We start from the raw sequence: 19,808 nt of genomic DNA on the forward strand, positions 1-19,808 counted from the left end.
GGGAACAGAACAAGGGTCTATATGTGACTTTTGTCGACCTTACCCAAGGTTTCGATACCGTTAGCAGGAAAGGCCTATGGCAAATCTTGGAACGTTTAGGATGTCCCCCAAGGTTCCTCAGCATGATCATCCAGCTACATGAAGACCAGCGAGGCCAAGTCAGACACTGCAACGACCTCTCGGAGCCCTTCCCAATAGGCACAGGTGTAAAGCAAGGCTGCGTTCTCGCGCCAACTCTCTTTACGATCTTCTTTAGCATGATGCTTCAAAGAGCCGCAGTAGATCTAGATGATGACGATGGTGTCTACATCCGCTATCGCACCGATGGCAGCCTGTTCAACCTGAGGCGACTAAAGGCTCACTCCAAGACAATGGAAAAACTTATCCGCGAGCTACTGTTTGCAGATGATGCTGCACTTGTCTCCCACTTGGTATCACCTCTGCAGCATATGACGTCCTACTTTGCAGAGGCTGCCAAGCTATTTGGCCTAGAAGTTAGTCTGAAGAAGACAGAAGTTCTCCACCAGCCTGCACCCCAGGAAGATTATCACCCTCCCTACATCACTGTGGGTGAATCAGTTCTGAAGACAGTCCAGCAGTTCAGCTACCTGGGGTGCATCATCTCCTCAGATGCCAAGATCGACAAGGAGATTGACAACAGGCTGGCAAAGGCAAACCGTGCATTTGGCCGACTGCACAAAAGAGTGTGGAGCAACAAGCATCTTAAAAAAGGCACAAAGATCAATGTTTACAAAGCGGTTGTGATGACAACCCTCATCTACGGCTCCGAATCGTGGGTTTTATACCATCATCACCTGCGACTCCTCGAGCACTTTCATCAGCGCTGCCTTCGCACCATCCTCAACATCCACTGGAGTGACTTTGTGACCAACACTGAAGTCCTCAAGAGGGCGGAGTTTACAAGCATCAAGGCACTGCTGTTGAAGACGCAGCTGCGCTGGGCAGGGCATATTTCTAGGATGGAAAGCCACCGCCTTCCCAAAATTGCTGTGTATGGCGAACTTTCCACCAGCCATCGAAATAGAGGGGCACCAAAGAAGAGGTACAAGGACTCCTTGAAGAAATCCCTTGGCACCTGTCGCATCAACCATCACCAGTGGTCTGACCTAGCCTCAGATCGCAAAGCATGGAGGCACACCATCCACCAGGCTGTCTCTTCCTTTGAGAACGCACGCATAGCTGGTCTTGAGGACAAAAGATTGAGGAAGAATCATACTGCTACAGCACCAACCCCAAATCAGACTTTTCCCTGCAGCCACTGTGGCCGGATCTGCCTGTCCCGCATTGGTCTTGTCAGCCACCAACGAACCTGCAGCAGACGTGGACTACTGCACCCTTCTTAAATCTTCGTTCGCGAAGTCAAGCCGAGAGGGAGAGAGAGAAAGAGAGAGAGAGAGAGAGTCTCTTGAAGTTTTAGTTAATTTGTCCATCTCACTCCACGATAAAACTTTCACAATCCAATCCCATTTCTCTGGTATTGTTCCTTGTTTCCAAAGCTGCGCATACAATGTCCTAGCAGCTGAGAGCAAATACCAAATTAAAGTCCTGTCTTCCTTTGGAAATTTTTCTAATTGTAATCCAAGCAAAAAAGTCTCTGCCGTTTTCTTGAAGTCGTAACCCAAAATTTTGGAGATTTCTTGTTGTATCAGCTTCCAATACTTCTTCGCTTTTTCACAAGTCCACCACATATGAAAGAAAGAACCTACATGTTTTTTACATTTCCAACACCTATCCGACATCTTTTTACTCATCTTAGCCAGCTTTTTCGGAGTCATGTGCCACCTATACATCATCTTAAAACAATTCTCCTTAATACTCTGACAAGTTGAGATTTTCATCGAGTTCTTCCAAAGGTGCTCCCATGTATCCATTTGTATTTCTCTATTCACATTAATTGCCCATTTTACCATTTGAGATTTTACTACTTCTTCTTCTGTAAACCATTTCAATAATAATTTATATACTTTCAATATTAATTTTTCATTATCTCCAAGCAGGACCCTTTCCAGTTCTGTTTGCTTGCATCTAGTTCCATCCATTTTAATATCATTTTCCATTAAACTTTTAATTTGTTGCACCAGTCATATTTATTTTTTAACTCTTCTGGAGATTTTAATTCAATTTTGTCTCCTTGAATCTTGAGCAGTTGATTATATGACATCGCTCTTTCTTCATCAGATTCAGCTGTTATTTTTATTACTTCCGCTGGCACTATCCAAAGCGGTTTTCTCTCGTCGCCATATTTCTTATATTTTATCCAAGTGTTTAATAAACTATTTCTGATATAGTGGTGAGAGAAAAAACCGTCCCTCTTGTTCTTCCCATAACACAGATATGCGTTCCAGCCAAATTTATTCCCATGAGCTTCTAACCATAAAGGTTTTTTTTATCTAACAGCATTATCCAATCTTTGATCCATATCAAACAAACCGCATCATGATACAATCTTAAGTCCGGGAGCTGAAAACCACCTCTCTCTTTAGCATCTATTAAAATCTTCATCTTAATCCTTGGTTTCTTTCCAGCCCATACAAAATCAGAAATTTTCCTTTGCCATTTGTTAAATTGTTTGGTATCCTTCACAATCAGGATAGTTTGGAACAAATACATTATTCTTGGCAAAATATTCATCTTAATTGCAGCTATCCTGCCCAATAAGGACAAGTTAAGTCTATTCCATTTCATCAAATCTATGTTACTACAAGGCTTCTTGATGAGGAGAGGAGATTGCTGACTGATAGGTAGGCAGCTGTTGCCTCTAGGAGCGGTGTCAAGTGGCAGGCTGCCAGAGGCGGTTCTACAGAGATTGGTCGTAAAGCTGTCATCAGTAAAGTAGAGAATATCCACACCTCCGGAAGTGTTTAATTTATGGCTCTCAAGCGCATTTGAAGAAATCTTGCTCGGAGTTTAAGAAGAGGAAAGGCAGTAAGGCTTCATCCCAGCAGTTTGCTGGGAACGAGCAGGTAAAGCTTCATCTCATATATGTAACCAGAAAACCCTGCTGGAGGATCCCAAACAGTGCAGACTGCAGCATGTGCATCTGGCAGATGGTTCTGAATCGGAAATTCTGTGTGAGGGGAATGCTAATGTTCCTGTGTTGGGTTGTGTGTTACCACATGTTGTGACGGAATCAAAGGGTTAATGGAGAAGTTGAGGACTCAGAGAGCCCTGAGTCATGTGACCCGAAGGTGGGGTCCGGGGGTGCTCAGAACTCTCAAGTCCTGAGTGACAGCTAAGGGCTCAGAGGTTAACTGTCAGAGAAAAAAACGGCCAGAAAGAGAGAGTTGGACTCAGAGTGTGTGAGAGAGGCTTGGTGTGAAGTCAAGCTCTATATACACTCTGTGAAATCAGCCAGGTGGCTGAGCGTGAGGCGTATCTCTAGGTCACGAGTGCCCTCTAAGGAAGAGGAAGGTGACAGAGAGTGCCTAAGTGGAAGACCTTAGTGGTCACAGACATATGATGCACTGCTCCTAGGAGTTTATAAGGTGGCTGAGGGAGAGCCGTGGGTATGAGGGAGTCAGGAGAGCTGGGGCTTGTCAAACCAGACGACTCGAGGGACCAGGCACTCAAAGCCCAAGAGGCCAGCCTGATTAAAGTTTAGGAGAGTGGATTAATAGAAGAACTGTGTACCCTGAAATACCTCAGAGCATTGCTGGAGGGTCTAGCCGACATACTGTATAGGAAATGTTATTCCTACAAAATACAAACTAGCCTCTGTATATACATCCCATCCCCCAGTTAAAGCCTATTGTGTAAATAAAGAAGTATAGTTTGCTGTTACATCCTCTGGTGCCTGTGTGATTGGGAAAGTCTTTAAATCTGCAGTGGTCCCCTACTCATATACCGTATCAGAACCCCGAAGAGACTAATGTATATTTAGCTGCCCTCGCTGAGGCAGGAGGCGATAGGCAGGGTGTGATACATGTACTCTGCGTTCCCTCTCTTTCTCAGAATTTGCTTAGTGTAAGTGCTCTCACAAAAGAGGGCTACACTTTGTCATTTAGTGACAAGGAGTGCAATGTAGCCAAGCAGGGGAAGGTTTTGGCTACAGGTAAATGTGTAAAAAATGTCTATGTGCTGGAGAGTATGTCAGCTCAGGCTGGCAAGGTAACAACTGTGTTCTCATAAGGACTGTGTACATCTCCTGCACAGGAGGCTGGCTCATGTGAGCTTCGATACCATCAGCAAGACCTTGGCACTCTTGTCAAAAGAGAAGGTAAATCAATGTAATTGTTTCCTTGATTGTCAGGTTTGCAAAAGGGTTAAAAGCAAGGCTTATCCTGTGGCTAAAGAAGAAGAAGATGATGATATTGGATTTATATCCCGCCCTCCACTCCAAAGAGTCTCAGAGTGGCTCACAATCTCCTTTACCTTCCTCCCCCACAACAGACACCCTGTAAGGTGGGTGGGGTGGAGAGGGCTCTCATAGCAGCTGCCCTTTCAAGGACCCAAGGCCATGCTAGCAGGTGCAAGTGCAGGAGTGGGGACTCAAACCCGGTTCTCCCAGATAAGAGTCCGTACACTTAACCACTACACCAAACTGGCTCTCCACGCCAACTGGCTAAAGAGAGTGATAGAATGTCAGAGCGGCCCCTGGCTCTGATACATGCTGATGTGATTGGTCCCTATCCTAACAGCCATTCCGGTTCTAGGTTTGCTCTCACCTTGACCGACAACCAGTCACGATATGGGTGGGTATTTCCCCTTAAGTACAAGTCCCAGGTGTTCCAAACATTCGAACAATAGACCAAACGTATTCAAAAGCAGTTAGGGATACAGTTTCTCGTTGTCCAAACCGATCAAGGGGGCAAGTTCATGTCTAATGCTTTTGAAGGTTGGTACAGGAGCAATGGGGTGGAGCACAGGGTGGTGAATACATGTGTGCCCGAGGAGAATGCAAAATTGTCTGAAGAGCTGTATATGGGTGAGGTGCCCTCCTGCCCCCAGGAAATGCAGTGCTGGGTCAGAGTATGCGGGCCGGAAACCAGTTCCCAGGAGGTGGCCTTGGCCGAAGGTTTCCTCCTGAGTCAGCCTCTATCCTTCACTGTTTCCAATGGGGAAACATAGGCAATGAAAGCTCTGCGGAATCTCTGCAAAAAAGTGAAGTGTGGGTGTGGGTGTGTGGGAGGGAGGGGGGGAGAGGGAAGGGATGCTTTAGACCGAGGGTGAGTTTTATAGCATCATAGACCCACGGAGGTCCCTGCCTCCCCACACCCCAGGTTCCATCCCCAAATCTCCAGCCAGGAGATGGCAACCCCAGGTAGGTGATTGCTTTCTCCTACGAATTTCGGGTCACGCAAACCTTATGATGTTGGAGGATCTGTGAAAGGCTGGCTTTGTTCCACAAGTTTTTGAGGCTAAATAGCGGGGGGGGGGGGGGCTCGCTCCATTCTGCCTTTGGAGGTGGGGGGAAGGCACATTTAACCGTCTTTTCCTCCCACTGGCATGTTGCAGCTCCAAGCTGCCCCCCCCTCCACAGCTGTTGCTGCACTTGCGCCCTCCTGAAGAGCAACAGAAGAAGCGACCTCCCCCCCCCCCATGGGGCGTCTCCAGAAAAAACTGGGAGGAGGACCAGCTAAGCAGGAACCCCCCACCACCACCTAGCCCTGATCCCGATGTGATCCCTTTCAAGGACAACTCTTACTAGAGCCATGGCTGACCCAGGGCCATTCCAGCAGGTGCAACTGGAGGAGTGGGAAATCCAACCCGGTGCTCCCAGATCAGAGTCCGCACACTTCACTGCACAAAACTGGCACTGGAGGCCCGAAAGCAGGCACTGGAGACCCACCCCAGACTGTCGAGCCTTGGAGTGGGGGGGAGGAATCTTCAAAATGTCACCCTGGGATGCACTTGGTTGGGGGGCGCCTGGGAAGCCCCTCCTTGTCCTGGGAAGGGAGGGTGGCAGGGCCAGGAGGGGCGGTGGCTGTGGGGCTGCAAAAGCTGGAGCTCGCCCCAACGGCTGCGGCGCTTGGGAGGAGGGAGCGCAGCTATTCAACCAGGCCAGCTTCATGGCCCAAAGCCATCCAGGGGAAGTTGCAGGACGGAGCTCGGTTTTGCCAGTCCAGCCGCCCTCGGCCTTAGGGGAGGGGGCTCAAGCGGAGACTGCTGACTCTGCTTTCAATATGGCGAGCATGTCTCAAGAGGACGCACAATATTTTTGCAAACGTGATGATTGGGTTACAGATAAAATTATTGCGCTCGAAAACCAGTTAAAAGTGGGAAATGTTAAGATTCGTGGTCTCCCTGAGAACTCAGCTTCCCCTAATGACTTGAACAGTCTTATAAACAAGTGGCTATCTAAAGAGCTGGGCTTCTCTGAATCAGAACTTGGAATGCTAGAAGCTGCATATAGAATCGGCCCCATGCGTAGACAAAAATCGTCAATGCCTAGAGACATTCTAGTCCGTTTCTCGATGGTTTCCACTGAAGCTAAACTCTTGCAAAAGGCCCGCGCTTCCAGTTCATTTAAATTGGGTGACCACAAAGTTCTAATTTTACACGATATGTCTGCTGAAACTTTGCAAAGACATAAGGTTCCAAAGCCAATCATTTGAGATTTTGAACAAAGAAAACATTCGGTATCTCTGGATTGCTTTTTATAAATTGCAATTCACGACCAAACGTTTATGGCGTGTGATCTGAAATCGGGAATAGGCTTGCTACAAGACTGGAAACTTCATGTTCCTAATGAACTATTAGAAGCTGCATTCCAAGAACCACCTGCTGTCTTCCCACACTAGATGGCGACGTGTGCCCATGAATCGTCCTAATCGTCCTGGATCTCCTAGCAGTTGAACTTTTGAAACTCTTTCGTTGTTAGACACGGACTCTTTGCCTTCAAACGCTAAGCTGAAGTAAAGCTGAATGCTCCTCTGTTGGCCTGTCTGGCTCTATATGTTCTGGGTTGGTTCGTTGCAATGCGTATGCTAAGTGACTGTGACTGCAAAATCTTCTACACCAAATGGAGTAAAACAGAAGATATTTTTGGTATCTTTGAAGTGGATGTGGATGCATTTGACCTTATAAACAGCTTGGCAATGCCGACAAACTCAGTTGGCGTAAAAAATCCCTTGTAGGAGTATATTGGCGGATTGCAATTCAGGCCATTATTTGAAAGTTTATGAATACTTATACTAGCAGTTGTTCTTTGCTAGTCAAGTTATGGTTTCTTCATGAAATGTTTTATATTTAGAAAGTTTATATATGAAATCTGAATGAGTAAAGAGGGGTTGATGTTTGAAATTTACACACACACACACACACACACACACACATATATATATATATATATATTCATTTTTCTTTAAAATGTTTAAGAACTGGGCTGATAATAACATCAGTATTAAATGTGTTAGGTGGGAAGGGGGGAGGGGGAACGGAGACTTTCAGTTTTTCTTATAGCTCCACTTTGTTGTTAATTTTTTGCGTGGAGCTTGTTGAAGGGAGTCTCCACTTTTGTTTTTTTGTTCAGTTACATAAATAATTGCAAACATTGGCTGTTGTTCTCCCTATTTGGGGTTAGCAGAAATTGCTGGTGTTTTTAGCAGTTGGTGGCTTTTTATGTTGAGTCACTGGAGTTGGCTGTTATTTGTTCATGTTACGGGCAGTGTGAGTTTATGGCAATATTTTGGAACATACCTGGGGGTGCTTCTAAAGTTCTATGGTTGCATTTTTCAGTTTGCTGACAGAAAGGTCAGCCCTTTATTGCATGGTAAGCCCTTTATTGTCTTTTCAGCGGGAGCTGTACAAAACAGACGGTCTCCACTTGTCCCCGGATGGAACCAGGCTGCTGGCACTTAAAATCAAAAAGGTGGCAGAGCAGTTTTTAAACTAAATCTTGGGGGAAAGCCGACAGGAGATGAAATGTCTCTGGTTCGGGAGGACTCGTCTCAAAGAGATGAAGGGTTGGCTGCTATTTTTCTACCGGGTAACGGACCAGAGTTGTCCTCTGTGATGGTGACAAACAGTATGGACTGTCTGCTAGAGTCTCGAGGTGGCAGGAGAAAGGTGGCAGGCCTAGCTTGCCTGGGAAATTATAGATGTTTGTATGCAAATGCTAGAAGTGTTCGAAGTAAAATTGGTGAATTGGAGTGTTTAGTGTTGGGAGAAAACATAGACATTGTGGAAATTTCAGAAACTTGGTGGAATGAGGAGAATCAGTGGGACACGGTGATTCCTGGATATGTTATATCGGAAGGAGGCATGTGAGGAGGAGACTGAAAGGAAAGGTAAATACGGTCAAAACCCTTGGGGAAGCTTGGAGACTATTTAAAACTATAATCCTAGAAGCTCAGATAAAATACATACCACAAGTTAGGAAAGGCACAAACAGGCATAAGAAAAGGCCTGCATGGTTAACAAACAAAGTAATGGAAGCTGTAAAAGGTAAGAAGGACTCCTTTAAGGGGTGGAAAACCAGTCCAAGTAAGATTAGTAAAAGGGAACACAGGCTGTGGCAAATCAAATGCAAGACTGTGATCAGGCAGGCAAAAAGGGACTATGAGGAGCATATTGCAAAAAACATAAAGACCAACAATAAAAATTTCTTCAAATATATTAGAAGTAGGAAACCAGCCAGGGAGGCAGTGGGGCCCTTGGATGACCCTGGGGTAAAAGGATTACTGAAGGAGGATAGGGAAATGGCTGAGAAGTTGAATGCATTTTTTGCCTCCGTCTTCACTGTGGAAGATGAGAACTTTTTGCCCGCCCCAGAACCACTAATTTTGGAAGGGGTGTTGAAAGACCTGAGTCAGATTGAGGTGACAAAAGAGGAGGTCCTACAACTGATAGACAACTTAAAAACTTATAAGTCACCGGGTCCGGATGGCATACATCCGAGAGTTCTGAAAGAACTCAAAGTTGAACTTGTGGATCTTCTAACAAAAATCTGTAATCTTTCATTGAAATCTGCCTCCGTTCCTGAGGACTGGAAGGTAGCAAATGTCACTCCCATCTTTAAAAAGGGTTCCAGAGGAGATCCGGGAAATTACAGGCCAGTCTGACTTCAATACCGGGAAAGTTGGTAGAAACCATTATCAAGGACAGAATGAGTAGGCACATTGATGAACACGGGTTATTGAGGAAGACTCAGCAAGGGAAGATCTTGCCTCACTAACCTGTTACATTTCTTTGAGGGGGTGAACAAACATGTGGACAAAGGAGACCTGATAGATGTTGTTTACCTTGACTTCCAGAAAGCTTTTGATAAAGTTCCTCATCAAAGGCTCCTTAGAAAGTTTGAGAGTCATGGAGTAAAAGGACAGGTCCTCTTGTGGATCAAAAACTGGCTGACTAATAGGAAGCAGAGAGTGAGTATAAATGGGCAGTCTTCACAGTGCAGGACGGTAAGCAATGGGGTGCTGCAGGGCTCGGTACTGGGTCCCATGCTCTTTAACTTGTTCATAAATGATTTAGAGTTGGGAGTGAGCAGTGAAGTGGCCAAGTTTGCGGATGACACTAAATTGTTCAGGGTGGTGAGAACCAGAGAGGATTGTGAGGAACTCCAAAGGGATCTGTTGAGGCTGGGTGAGTGGGCGTCAACGTGGCAGATGCGGTTCAATGTGGCCAAGTGCAAAGTAATGCACATTGGGGCCAAGAATCCCAGCTACAAATACAAGTTGATGGGGTGTGAACTGGCAGAGACTGACCAAAAGAGAGATCTTGGGGTCGTAGTAGATTACTCACTGAAAATGTCAAGACAGTGTGCGTTTGCAATAAAAAAGGCCAACGCCATGCTGGGAATTATTAGGAAGGGAATTGAAAACAAATCAGCCAGTATCATAATGCCCCTGTATTTTTTTTTTGCTTTTATTGCTTCATTCAGCATTTAACAACTTATAACATTAAATAAAACATCACACTATTCATACAAGAGGAGGGTGAGTGTGGTCAAACAGAAAGCTTCAATAGTTATCATATTTGGGATTAAGAGATAGAAGGAAAAACAAAAACAAAACACTATAACGTATAATACAAACATAAATACCATGGTCAATTTCTCGTCCCCCCAGTTAATATTTCTTCAACCAATTATAGAATTTTTCCCATTTTTTAAGAGCGTCACATTTCGATACCCCTTTCAATAGATTAGATAGAACATCCATCTCTGTGGCTTGTAGAATTTTATCTACAATCTCCTCTTGAGGAGGGCAGAACTTCTGTCTCCAATATTTGGCAAATAAAATTCTTGCCGCTGTGAGAATATAAATTGTTAGATACTCATCCTCTTGTGGAATTTCATTTCTTACTAGAGATAATAACATCATCTCCGGTTTGAGATGTATGTCTATATTTAAAATCTCTTTTAACAGCCCGTGAATTTTTACCCAAATTTTTTTGATAAATTACATGACCACCATATATGATAATAAGTACCTATCATTACTCCACATTTCCAACACATAGGTTATATTTTTTTTACTAATTTTAGATAATTGCAACGGAGTGATATGCCATCGATGAAATAGTTTAAAAAATTTTTCTCTGTAGTTAACCGGTTTAAGAGTCTTATAATTTAACTTCCAGAAAAAGGACCATTGTTCTAGGTTAATATTCCTTTCTAAATTTTTAGCCCATCTGACCATGGTTTCTTTCACAATTTCGTCTTCTAGCTTTATTTGGATCAGATAGTTGTAAACCTTTTTGATAACCTTATTCTTTTCCATTAATAATATTTTATCGAAATTTTCTTTAGTAAACCCCTTTATTTTGTCATTATATTTTGTCAATGTCTGGGTCATCTCCCACCAATGTATTTTTATCCCCACGGCTTCCAGCTCTTCTTTCCTTTTCAGTTTATCGTTATCATCTAATAGGTCCTTATATCTAATAACCCTATTAAAGTTCCATAGTTGTGGATGAACTGAGGCTTCCTCCGGGGATAGCCACCTTGGTGTTTTATTGTATATTTTCCCTTTTATTTTTAACCATCCATCATACAAAGCTTTGCGAATTAAATGATTACTAAAGTACTTTTGGGTTTTCCCTATATACCATAGGTTGGCATGCCAGCCAACCTGTAAGTAACAACCCTCCACGGCTAGTATTCGTTTGTTATCCAGGGTTATCCACTCTTTTAACCAAAGTGCTACACAAGCTGTATGTCACGGGCTGGGGCCAGGCCAGGCGAAGTCCAGGGGCAGTCCAAGGTCTGTAGCTGGGTAGCAAGGAGGGTCCAAAGCGCCAAAACCGAATCACAGTCCAGGTATCGTAGGTCAGAGGTTCAGAAGCCGAAGTCAGGGGGTCCAGAAGTCAATGCCAGAGTCAGGGGGTCCAGAAGCCGAAGTCAGAAGCCGAAGTGGATGCTAGAACGTCAGGTAAGTGACTAGTTGCTTCCACAAAGCCTTCCCTCAAAGCCCACAGCTATATAGCCCTCTGCTGTCTGTTGCCCATTTGGGCTAATTGCTGACTCAGAGGGCAGCCAGGATCCTGCTGAGACTCAAGCACCCTCACTCCTAGAAGGGCCAGAATCCTTTCAAAACTCAGGGCTCAGAGAGCGTCTTGCTCGTGAGTGTGCCGCCCTCCTCCGATCCCTGAGGTCCTGATGAAGGCGGTCACGCACACAAGCCACCCGAGAGGGCGAGGCAGGGGGGCTTGGATCTTCTCCAGCAGGAGGCAGGGGCACTGGTGCAGGTGGCAGGGGCACAGTTTCTTCTGCAGGCTCGGCTTCTTCTGCAGGGCCCCCAGCACCCATGACACTGTATGATAGATTTCCCAATCTGGGAGGCCTAACCCCCCATTTTCTCTTTTATCTGTTAGAATTCTCCATTTAATCCTTGGCTTCTTCCCTTTCCAGACAAAAGAACGTATCCGTTGGTCTAATTTGGGGGAAAACGATTTCTTAACTACAAAACTAATCATTTGCAATAAAAACATCATTTTTGGAAGAATGTTCATTTTAACCAACGCAATTCTTCCCATAAAGGATAACCTCAAATTACTCCATTTTTTCAAGTCCTAATCAATCTCTTTTAGTAAAGGTAGGAAATTATTATCGTAAATGTTACTACATTTGCTTGTCATTGTTATGCCCAAATATTTTACTTTTTTTCGACTTTAAATTCCGTTTTTCTTTCTAAATTCCGAATATCTTGAGCTGGGATCGGAGGGCTCCCTCCGCCCTCCGATCCCAGCGCTTGCTTTAAACATCAGAGGTGGAGCCAGGCAGACAGTCAAGGAGGAAGCACGCTGCCCTCGCCACAGCCGGCGCTCGCGAAGCGCTGGGTTTGCGGAGGGGGCGGGTGTTTCCTCCTTGCCTGTGTGCCTGGCTTCAGCTGTGATGTTTAAAGCAAGCGCTGGGATCGGAGAGCGCAGGGAGCGATTCCAGCGCTTACTTTAAGCATCAGAGGTGGAGCCAGGCAGACAGACAAGGAGGAAGCACGCTGCCCCCTCCGCAGCCGGCGCTTGCGAAGCGCTGGGTTTGCGGTGGGGCCACGTGGAGCGATCCCAGCGCTTGCCTGAAGAAGATGGAGCCAGGCAGGCAGGCGCGGGGGAAGCGCCAGATTAGAAGCAGAGGCAGCGGATCGCCCCCCAAGAGGAAGGTGCGTCCTATGGTCCGGAACGCCTTATGGACCAAAAAATACAGTACTTCTTCACCCAAAGGGTGATTAACATGTGGAATTCACTGCCACAGTAGGTTGTGGCAGCCACAAGCATAGCCACCTTCAAGAGGGGTTTAGATAAAAATATGGAGCAGAGGTCCATCAGTGGCTATTAGCCACAGTGTGTGTGTGTGTATAAAAATTTTTGGCCACTGTGTGACACAGAGTGTTGGACTGGATGGGCCATTGGCCTGATCTAACATGGCTTCTCTTCTGTTCTTATGTTCTAAGAGGACCAGCGGTGGCTGAATGTCGGAGGCTGAGCAGGATGGCTACAGCAGCAGCTACTGTACTGGTAGATAAACTAACTACCACCAACTATAATGTTTGGTTGTTGAGGCTTGAGCATTTCCTGAAGCGAGAGGGGCTGTGGGACTGTGTGTCTGCTCCTCCCGAGGATCCCACACCGGCAGAGACCATCCAGGACCAGAAGGCTCTTGCCACAATCATCTTGAGTGTGTCTGATGACCAGCTGGTGCATGTTCGAGGGCACCAGAATGCGAAGGAGGCTTGCGAAGCCCTCAAGCCCATTTATGTCCAGAAATCAGCAGGCTCGCTGATATCTCTAACTCGGAAGCTGTACAGGAAACGAATGCTGGCCGGGGAGTCGATGAGGGACCACCTCGACGGTATGTCTGTGTGTTTCCAGGAGTTAGAGCAGCGGGGGAAAGCTATGCCTGAGCAGGACAAAGTGTACCTTATCCTCAGCTCTCTACATGAGAGATTTTACATGCTCTTAATGGCATTTGAGGGCCAGGATTCGGATAAGCTGACTTTGCCGTACATAACTGGAAAGCTCCTGGATGAAGACCAGAGGCAGCTGGAATGCAAAGAGCAGGCTGACCGCGACCGGAGGGAGAAGCCGGTGGAGTGTAAGCAGAAGCCTGGGGGAGTCATTTCCAGCTGGCAGGCAGAGCCGGAGGAGAGAGCTTTACAAGTTAAAAAGAAAAAGTGTTACCTCTGCGGAGAGGCCCAGCATTTGTGGAGGAGTTGTCCCCAGCAAAGGAGAGGCCGGCAGCAGTCTTCAAGGACGCAGCAAGCAACTCTGGTGAGAAGTGGCTCAGGGCTGCAGAGTGTGCCGTGGATTATAGACTCTGGAGCAACGCAGATGTTTTGCTGCAAGGAGGAACTATTTCAGGACACTAAGCTGGCAAGTCTAAAAACTGTAACCCATCCTTCTATAAGAGGAACTCCAGCTGGCTTAAAAAAGAAAAGAAAAGATAGACAAAGCTGGGAAGAGCTCTTCAACCTGGTGAATCCAGCGAGCCTCTGCCTTCTGGGGCAGCAGAGCGTCGAAAACCAGATCCGAGGGAGCAATAAATCATGGGGAAATTGGGTTTCTCTGCCTGTGCTTCTAAGGGTATCTGCTGGGCCACTCTAGGAAATAGGATGCTTCCAATGGGATAGCAAGCTGTGACACCCCAGATCTTTGAGGAGGGCCTTGCTGTGAAACTGAGCACTGATATGACCCTAGATTCCGCAGCTTTCAACTGACAGCTGGGTTTGGGGCTGAATGTGATGGTGGCATGCCACATGACATCATTTCTACCACCACCTCTCTTTTTAAACTGCTAGCCCAGACTTAGAGGTTCAGAGTTTGGAAAGAGATTCAGTCAGAGTAGCCACCTTTAACTGCACCAAAGAACCCACACAGGGGAGAAACCATTTGAATGCTCAGAGTGTGGAAAGAGATTCAGTCAGAGTAGCCACCTTCAACTGCACAAAAGAACCCACACAGGGGAGAAACCTTTCGAATCCATCTTTAAGACCAATGTTTTTAGCATATTTTAAAGGTTGTTTTATTTAAAAATATCTTTAAATGTATTTATCTGTGTTCTTTATAAAATTTAAATCTCTGCTACCTAATCTTAACTAGGTACACACATGGCCTAGCCCAACATGGTCCGTCTCGGCAAGGTCTCATTTATGTCCGTTTCGGCCCTAACAAATGTGTTTGACACCCCTGCCTTAAAAACTCCATATTCTGGGGAAATATGGTTAAAATCAGGCAAGCTGGAGAAGGCCAAAGGGCTATCAGTCCTTTTCCTTCTGCAATTACATAGATGCCTTTGGACCTGCCCTGCTCTCCCAGGTGTTCATGGGATCTCTCTCTTTATTCCAGCAGAGGCTAATCAGAGAAATGAGGAGGGTGAGGAAACTGTCGAAGTTAAAAAGGAAGGCTTGCAAGAAAACATCAGGAGTCGAGGCAGACCTAAGAGAAAGAAATGCAGCAGTATGATTGCAAAAAGAGATGAATGTCATGGAAAGAGATTCAGTCAGAGCAGCTCTCTTCAACTGCACCAAAGAACCCACACATGGGAGAAACCCTTTGAATGCTCAGAGTATGGAAAGAGATTCAGTCAGAGTAGCTCTCTTCAGCTGCACCAAAGAACCCACCCTTTGAATGCTCAGAGTGTGGAAAGAGATTCAGAATGGCCATCTTCAACAGCACCAAAGAACCCACACTGGGGAGAAACCTTTTGAATGCTCAGAGTGTGGAAAGAGATTCATATTGAGTGGTGTTCTTCAAAGGCATCAGAGAACCCACAAAGGGGAGAAACCTTTTGAATGTTTAGACTGTGGAAAGAGATTTAGTCAGAGTACCCATCTTCAACTGCACCAAAGAAGCCCGCAGGGGAGAAACCTTTTGAATGCTTAGAGTGTGGAAAGAGATTCAGAGGCCATGGCCATCTTCAACAGCATCTAAGAACACACAAAAGGAGAAACCATGTAATGGCTTAACCCATTAAAAGAGCTCTTGTAGAATTTGTCTACACAGAAATCTATGGAAGGAGTTTAGACATGTTTGAAGCCTTCAGATGTATCCCTCCATCTCATATGATCTTCAAGGGACAGTACACTTTTTTCCTGCAAACAACTGGCAACCCTAGATAAAGTATAAAAATAAATTAGAGAAAAGAGAACTCATCTAAAGAAGAGTCGTAGCTCATTAGAGATTAATATTTGCTTCAGGTAAATCAGTTTCTATTTTCAGTATTTTTAGAAGTTTTTTATGAGTTGGGCTCCATTAAATGTATCAAAAGTTGGTGTGGCATGTCTCTCTTCAATTGTATATAAAATTGTAAAAACACCCTCTTGCAGATGCTTGAAAGTCACACTTTGGGCCATGACTGATCTTCATGAATGAACCCCAAATGAGTTGGCTCCCATTCATGGTATGTGAGTTAGTTAAGCTCAATAGCCAGCATGTTGGTTAAGACCAGGCTAGCAGACCTTCCTTTCCTTTCCTCTCCTCTCCTCTCCTCTCCTCTCCTCTCCTTTCCTGAGGTCCTGTGATCAGGAGATCTTAAGAAATGACTAAAAGAATGCTTAATTATTTCCTACAGGAAAATATATTAGATAGAAATTTTGGCAACCAAGTAGGTTATGTTCTGGGGGAGGTATCCTACCCCCTCAGGGAAAGTTTATGCGCAATACCTCGCCTCTCCTTTCCCGGTGTAGTGAACGCCGCGTGGTCACTGTCTGGCTATGCCTGGCAGATGGTCACTGCAATGGCCTCTCCTACATTACTGCATCCGTGGCAACACCTTCCCGCTGGTCCCCCCTGTTTTTTACAGAGTTTGGCACGTCATGGTGCGACCGAGTGTCCGGCGGTATAACCGGATGGGCAGGCTGGGCTCACCAACCTCGCCAAGAAAAACTCTAACATCAAACCTGGGCAGATAGAGCTCGTTAATGTAACACCTACCACCTGGAGGACTCGTTGCCGGCGTCCCGGCTTACTGGGCCATGGCAGATGACCCCAAGGTGAAAGGGTGGAGCCAGTACCACGCACACTGTGCCTCACCTAAAAATTCCTCTGCGCAGGCCTGAAGGGCATAGCCACATCCACAACCCACAACGCACCAAGTCCTGCAGCGATGGGCAAGGGGTGAAACGGCAGGTGGAAGATGCCACTGGAAGCCGCAGTCCCGATCCTGCATGTAGGCGGTTCAAGGTATTGGTCGCCTGATGCTGACCCGGAGACGAAAGCATTTTTTGGCAGCACCCTGAATGACCAAGCAGCCTTATTTAGGGACAGCACTGCTTGCTCCACACGGAGAGGGGCCTAGAAAAGGTGGCCTAAACAAAGCTCGTCTCCTCCCCCCCAGTTGGCTAGCTGCAGTCAACGGGCATCCTTACTTGCGGTCAAAAAATAGCAATAAAGAAAAGGCATGCATCTGCCTCACAAAGTGTGCAAAGACTAAAGCTTGCGTGTTGGAACATCAGAATCTTGCATGACACAGTGGACACTGGTCGCCCTGAACGACGCTCTGCTCTAGTTGCCCATGAACTTCTCAGGTTGAATATTGATATAGCAACTCTCAGTGAGGTCCATTTCCCTGAGGAAGGTAGTCTTCAAGAACACGGTGCTGGCTATACCCTCTACTGGTCGGGTAAGTCAAAGGCTGAGAGCCGCCTTTCTGGCGTTGGCTTCATGGTCAGGAACTCCATTGCCTCCAAACTTGAAAACCTTCCTACAGGTCACTCAGATCGCATCATGTCCATGCGCCTCCCACTTCAAAACAAGCAGCATGCAACACTCTTTAGTGTGTATGCCCCAACCCTTCAAGCAGACCCTGCAGAAAAGAACAAGTTCTATGCTAATCTACGCAACCTCGTACGGAAGACCCCTACTGAGGACAAGGTGATCATTCTTGGTGACTTCAATGCCAGAGTAGGTAAAGCCTGGAGCCAGGAGAAAGCGGGGTTTGGGAAGAAGAGGGGCCTCAGCATGGTACAATGTCATCGAGTCCACCCTTCAGAGCAGCCGTTTTCTCCAGGGGAGCTGATCTTTGCCACCTGGAGGTCAGTTGTGAAGGCAGGAGATCTCCAGGCCTCACCTGGGAACTGGCAACCCTACTAGGTTCCAAACCCTAAATCTCCAGGTAGTTCTCAACCCAGAGCTGCCAGCTCTGCCAACTTCCCAGAGTTCTTGGGAGGCTGAAGAGGGAGGGGAGAGCCATCTGTTCTTGGAAGAAAAGCATGATTTAAAAGATATATATAAAACGGAGAAGAAATATGGAACGAATTAGAGTGCCTCAAGATGCCTGATGCATTTTAGGTAGGGTTGCCAATCCCCAGGTGGGGGTAGGGGATCCCCATTTGGAGGCCCTCCTCTGCTTCAGGGTCATCAGAAAGCGGGGGGAGGGGAGGTAAATGTCTGCTGGGAACTCGTAATTCCCTGTGGAGATTTATTCCCATAGAAAATCATGGAGAATTGATCCGCGGGTATCTGGGGCTCTGGGGGGGCTGTTTTTTGGGGTAGAGGCACCAAAGTTGCAGTATAGCATCTAGTGCCTCTCCCCAAAATACCCCCCCAAGTTTCATAACAATTGGACCAGGAGGTCCAATTCTATAAGCCCCAAAAGAAGGTGCCCCTATCCTTCATTATTTCCTATGGAAAGAAGGCATTGAAAAGGTGCGCCGTTCCTTTAAATGTGATGGCCAGAACTCCCTTTGGAGTTCAATTATGCTTGTCACAGCCTTGATCTTGGCTCCACCCCTAATGTCTCCTGGCTCCACCCCCAAAGTCCCCAGATATTTCTTGAATTGGACTTGGCAACCCTAGCTGTTAGCTGCCTTGAGTCTGCATAGAATGGCTGGGATATAAATATAACGTAAATGAACGGACGAATCAATGAATTTCTTTATAGTTTTAATATTGCTTATTGTGTATTGTATGCTGTTAGCTGCCTTGAATCTGCATAGAATGGACGAATGAATTGTTAGAGACAATCTGTCCGCTTCCCCTGGCCCCTCCAGGAGATGCAAAGAAAAAGAGCTGTCAGTCGGGAGTCTCCTTTAATGTATACAACTTTATTGATATCAAGAAAGAGAGGAGTCGCTTTTCAACGAGCTCCCTGATCAATTCCATACATGCTCTTTTATCCTTTACTCCCGGCCGATGAGTCCCTCCTCCTTTCCCCATAGGCTGAGGTACTTAGAGGGTACAGGCTACCCGGCACGCCTACTTCACCCCCTCCTTGACATGTACCCCTCCCGTTACATACATTGCATGTGCATTTAAATTTTCCTTTCCCCGAGGTGGGGTGTGTCAGTTAATATTCATAACTTGATTACGCCTGCGTACTTGCTACTTATTAGTCTCTATTGCTATTAATCTTTACTGTTGCCATGGCTTGTTCACCCGTGTTATTTCTTTTCGGCTTCTGCGTTTTAACAATGGCTACTGCACCTGTGCTATGGTTACTAAATGTTTGTACCTGGTTCTGCTCCTTGCGCCTTAACAATCACTAGGATATTATATTTGGTTCCTCCTGTTTCAGCTCATTTCATTATTTCACTCCTCTCAGAATGAATTTCCTTATTGTTTTAATATTGCTTATTGTGTATTGTATGCTGTTAGCTGCCTTGAGTCTGCATAGAATGGCTGGGATATAAATATAATGTAAATGAACGGACGAACGAATGAATTTCCTTATTGTTTTAATATTGCTTATTGTGTATTGTATGCTGTTAGCTGCCTTGAGTCTGCATAGAATGGCTGGGATATAAATATAATGTAAATGAACGGACGAACGAATGAATTTCCTTATTGTTTTAATATTGCTTATTGTGTATTGTATGCTGTTAGCTGCCTTGAATCTGCATAGAATGGCTGGGATATAAATATAACGTAAATGAACGGATGAACGAATGAATTTCTTTATTGTTTTAATATTGCTTATTGTGTATTGTAAGCTGCCTTGAGTCTGCATAGAATGGCTGGGATATAAATATAACATAAATGAACGGACGAACGAATGAATTTCCTTATTGTTTTAATATTGCTTATTGTGTATTGTATGCTGTTAGCTGCCTTGAGTCTGCATAGAATGGCTGGGATATAAATATAATGTAAATGAACGGACGAACGAATGAATTTCCTTATTGTTTTAATATTGCTTATTGTGTATTGTATGCTGTTAGCTGCCTTGAATCTGCATAGAATGGCTGGGATATAAATATAACGTAAATGAACGGATGAACGAATGAATTTCTTTATTGTTTTAATATTGCTTATTGTGTATTGTAAGCTGCCTTGAGTCTGCATAGAATGGCTGGGATATAAATATAACGTAAATGAACGGACGAACGAATGAATTTCCTTATTGTTTTAATATTGCTTATTGTGTATTGTAAGCTGCCTTGAAACTGCATAAAATGGCTGGGATATAAATATAA

This window comes from Heteronotia binoei, chromosome 21 (genome assembly GCF_032191835.1).
Source record: "Heteronotia binoei isolate CCM8104 ecotype False Entrance Well chromosome 21, APGP_CSIRO_Hbin_v1, whole genome shotgun sequence".
NCBI lineage: Eukaryota > Metazoa > Chordata > Lepidosauria > Squamata > Gekkonidae > Heteronotia > Heteronotia binoei.